Source organism: Dendropsophus ebraccatus, unplaced genomic scaffold (assembly GCF_027789765.1).
Source record: "Dendropsophus ebraccatus isolate aDenEbr1 unplaced genomic scaffold, aDenEbr1.pat pat_scaffold_605_ctg1, whole genome shotgun sequence".
Taxonomy (NCBI): Eukaryota; Metazoa; Chordata; class Amphibia; order Anura; family Hylidae; genus Dendropsophus; species Dendropsophus ebraccatus.
This window is the reverse complement of record NW_027210204.1, coordinates 46,739-52,075: the sequence shown is the minus strand read 5'-3', so window position 1 is coordinate 52,075 and position 5,337 is coordinate 46,739.

The window sequence follows — 5,337 nt, the reverse complement described above, 5'->3', positions numbered from 1 at the left end:
AGACAAATAGTACTGCCCTCCTGGCGATCTGTCTATAGTACAATGTTTATACTCAGCCTCTCTGGCTTTACAACTGCTGTTATAGAGGGAGAACTTAGACACATGCAAGTCGTTTGGTGCAGGTGCACCTCTCACCCATGCAGGATCAGTGTATCCTCCGGGGTCACCGGCGTCCCGGTCTGCCCACGGTAAGTGTGATAACGTCACCAGCCTTGTTTTAACTCTGCTCCAAAGCAGGGCCCCGCTGCTGGTATATAAACAGAGTGATAGCCGGGCCAACTCCTTCCAGACTTGTACAGTTGCAAAGTGGATACAGAGGTGCACTCAGATTTGTTGTTGTGGGGTGTAGACAAATGTTGGGGTGACTGCCAGACTTAGATCCCCAACTTTGTGATACTGAAATGTCCCCTAAGTCTCATTTATATCTAAGACCCCCTCAGCCATAAAGGGAACATACTTGAAAATATCAAAAAGATACTCTCCTAGGTGCGGTAGCGACAGTACAAACCCCAGCCCTCATTCAAAATTCATATCTCACCATTCTGATTCCTAGCATATCAAACACTATATGCCCCAGACATTCAGAACATGAGATATCCCTTATGTGATGATGAGGACAGGTAGATGGACCATACCCAATGCTATGAAATTAGTTCTATGGCTATACATTTATTTAGAGCAAGTTATGGCAGATTCCATATTCCTATCTCTTTTCTGAAAGAGAATCCCCCCTGCTGATAATGGAGTCACCAGGTCTGGCTTTGGAGGTGCGATCTCAACAATCTAACCACAATCTAATCCACCATCTCCTCTGCAGCTCCGTGCTTATTGCCCCTTGCAGAGAGCCTTTTGGCCTTTTTCACAGGGTAAACAGACGGCCTGACCCCAAGCTAATCCGTAATTACATATCATTAACCTGAATCAGCCCTGGGCCTGCACAAAAATACTAATACACTCAATATATGAAATATACATTACACAAATACATATAAAGGCATACCACATATAATATCACTACATATTCATGAATAAAGACAAGGCTGTCCATATTCCTCACTGGTGAAAAGAATGACAGGGTTCGTCCTTGGGGACATAAGCCGTCACCAGAGGAGTCTGGCAGGATGCATGCTTGGCTGACCTGAGCGGGCATGTGTATGGGACGACACTGCAGCACCTTGTGTCATTACTACCAATACTACAGAGAGAACAAGCATTTGTAACCACTAAAAGGGATGCAGGATTTAAAGGGGAACTCCGGGTAGAGGTAAAAAAAAAAGAAACTTCTGCAGAAGCATATAACAATACTTTCCTATCTATCCCAGTTTTGAAACTACCAAAAATCCATTTGTTTTGGGGGGTTTTGTTCTGTTTTGTGTTTCTGTATTTCCTGGTTGAGCAGATGTACTCAGTACTACAGGTTCCAGAATGCAATGCTTTCCCTCAGCTGTTCCATCACAGCCCCCCACCCTGCCTATTCCCCGCCCAAATCTGTTGCAGAACATCTAGGCTGTGTTCACACATTGCATTTTTATTGTGTTACTGAATTATTTGCAGTACTTTATCATGTCATTGTGGTCCCACCCACACAGCACGCTGTATTCTCTACCTGTAATGCTGATATTGGAATAAAGCAAAGAACTTTAAAATTTTTTTTTTTTTCTTTTCATCTCCATGCACATATTATGATCAAGCATCTTTTATCTTTGAAGTTGATTCCTACAAAAAGGAAATTATTCGATACTATCTTACATGGGATATACTGTTTATGCCTTGTTTTTTGTGCAGGTGAGATTGGCAGTGCCGGCTCTTATGCTCTCTGCTGTTTAGCATTAACTATTTGTGTTATGCGTTTACACGGAACGATTATCGAATTCGAATGATAATCCTTCCGTGTAAACGCAGCGAACAATCAAACGACGAACGAGAAATCGTTCATTTTGATCTTACAACATGTTCTAAAATCGTCGTTCGTTGTTCGCAAAAAATTTGCAGATCGTTCCGTGTAAACAGTTGTCGCGAAAGTCCGGTCGCCCGCAGCCCGGCCCCCCGCTCATCCCCAGCCCCCTGCGCCAGCTCGATCACCACCCCTGCCGCCCCGATCGCTATCCCCGCCGCCCCGATCGCCACCCCCACCGCCGCTGCTCTGATCGCCCCCCGCCGCCTCCGATCGCCCCGCCGCGAGCATACCTTACCTACTCGGCGTAGCAGGTGTTCGGAATTCCTGGCTCCCCTCTTCAGTGCATTTATTGGCTGAAGAGGGGAGCCGGGAATTTCAAACAGCACCTCTTCAGCCAATCAGTGCTTCTCTTCAGCACTGATTGGCTGAAGAGGAGCCGTTTGAAATTCCCGGCTCCCCTCTTCAGCCAATCAATGCACTGAAGAGGGGAGCCGGGATTTTCGAACACCCGCTACGCCGAGCAGGTAAAGTATGCTCGCTGCGGGGCGATCGGAGCGGCGGGGGGCCGGGCTGCGGGTGGGCGATCTTAAAACGATTTTTCCGTACGATATATCGTACCGTCTAAACGCCGAAAAAAAATCGTTACTCCGACATCGTTAATGGTACGATTGGCCAAATTATCGCTCCGTGTAAACGCAGCATAACTGCATCATTTTTGTGCAGATACTGCAGTACTGCAATGACACTCCCACATGTGTGAACACAGCCCTAATTTCTCTGTAGACTTTTGCACAATCAGCATAGCTGAAACACCTGCTTCTGGACGGTCAGAGATGGTAAATCACGCCCTGCCCCCTCTCTGCATCATCAGCCTGTGTCTAGCAAACACATACAATGTGAGACAGAGGCATAGAAGATTTGTCTCCTAAGGGGGGAGAGAAGTGGGAGCAGGAGACAATGTGGATTGGCACAGAGGCAATTTTTTTCACTTCCTGGATTTCTATCAGCTACCAGTGTGGCAGAACCGTACAGATATGGTAATACATTGTATAGACACATCTATATAACTTTTAATGTACTTTTAATAGAAAGGAGCGCCATGGCCCCATTCTTCTTTTCAGCATAGGTGCCAGGAGTCCAATAACTCTAATTCCATCAATTTGTAAGGTTGGATAATGGATCAGGACTTAAACCCCTCCCACCTCAGGTTGTATACTTTCCCAGATGTAGAAACACAAGAAGTGATTCGACCGGGGGGAAGGCTCCTCCCTGTACAACCCCTTTAATGTTGGTGGGTACATCTCCAACTTTGAATGGAATCTGTCATCTCCTGGGCCCAGCCTGAGGTGCTGACAGTGTGCTGTAGCTGGCAGCTCCCAGTGAGCATGGTGGCTTTTTGGTAATTTTCTGTGCAGCGGATTATGTACAATCTTATGTCTCCTACTGCACTAAAGAGTCACAGAGCAGTTGTTCGTGCCTCACTCCGGCAAGCATCCTCCTCCCTCTTTATAAATAATCAATGCTGCCCGGCCTCCTACTTGCTCAGCTGTTAGATTGTAGATCAGTCCTCTGTAGGCACATTATGTCTGAAAGAAACACTCAGGTATAATTAAATCTCTTCTACCTAATGTGTTGGAGCTGTGGTCTAGGGGTAACTTACCTGTCTGGAGACCTGACAGCAGTTCATTCTCTGGTTTGAATCCCCTGATGGAAATTAAATAGATGTCTTTTTTTCCCCTCATTATTCTATAATTTTTAAGGCTATGTTCACACACAGTATTTTTGCTCAGTATTTCGGTCAGTATTTGGGAACAAAAAACAAGAGTGGATTGAGAACACAGAAAGGCTATGTTCTCACAGTGTTGAAATTGAGCAGATGGCCGTCATTTAATGGCAAATATTGGACGTTGTTTTCAAATAACAGTAATTATTTGCTATTAAATGACGGCCATCCACTCAATTTCAACAGTGTGTGAACATAGCCTTTCTGTGTTTTCAATCCACTTCCGGTTTTGGATGCAAAATACTGACCAAAATACTAAGGAAAAATACTGTGCGTGAACATGGCCTTAAAAATGATACAATGAGAAAAAATCCTCTATTAAAGGGGTAGTGCGGCGGTAAACAATTATTCACAGAATAACACACATTACAAAGTTATACAACTTTGTAATGTATGTTATGTCTGTGAATGGCCCCCTTCCCCGTGTCCCACCACCCCTACCCGTGTACCCGGAAGTGTGGTGCGCTATACATACCTGTCACGTGCCGACTCGTCTCCGATCTTCAGTCATCGACGTCGACTTCGGACGGCCGGGCCGAATCCCTCCGAGCGTCCTGAGTGCCGGCCGCCCTCTTCAGCGTCATCAGATGCTGAGACGCGATTGGCTGAGCACAGTTATGCTCAGCCAATCGCGGCTGAGCAGCCAATGACGCGGCAGAGGGCGGCCGGCACTCAGGACGGACGGATGGATTCGGCAGAAGACGACATCGCTGACTGAAGATCGCAGACGAGTCGGCACATGACAGGTATGTATAGCGCACCAGACTTCCGGGTACAAGGGTGTGGGTGGTGGGACACGGGGAAGGGAGAAGGGGGCCATTCACAGACATAACATACATTACAAAGTTGTATAACTTTGTAATGTGTGTTATTCTGTCAATAATTGTTTACCGCCGCACTACCCCTTTAAATTTCCCATCAGGGGATTCAAACCAGAGAATGAACTGCTGGCAGGTCTCCAGACAGGTGAGTTACTCCCTAGAACACAGCTCCAACAGATTAGGGAGAAGAGATGCAATTATACCTGAGTATTTCTTTCAGACATAAACTGCCTACAGAGGACTGATCTGCAATCTGACAGCTGAGCGAGTAGGAGGCCGGGCAGCATTGATTATTCATGAAGAGGGAGGAGGGTGCATGCCAAAGTGTGGCACGGGCAACTGCTCTGTGACTCTTTAGTACAGTAGGAGACATAAGATTGTACATAATCCGCTGAACAGAAAATTACCAAAAAGCCACCATGCTCACTGGGGGCTGCCAGCTACAGCACACTGTCAGCACCTCAGGCTGGGCCCAGGAGCTGACAGATTCCCTTTAAGCGTTCCATTATACCAATGTTCTACCCCTTATGTCCAGCTCTTTAGAGGATCTTTCTAGATTTCTTAGGACTTTGAGTAAATGCCAGTAAATGCTAACACTACTAACTGTAGTAACAATGGACGCTGTTCCCCTGTATGACTACATATGCATCCTCCCAGAATCCTCTAGTTACACAGCTGACCAGTAGCACCCTGTCATGTTCTGTAATCACATCCCCCAGGTCACACTATTGCACCACTGTACAGCCCCGCCCCCCTGACTCCTGGTCACCACGCCCACAGCACGGTCTGTACACCGCTCCATCCTTCACCGCTGTAGACAGTGAAAGCAGAGGCAC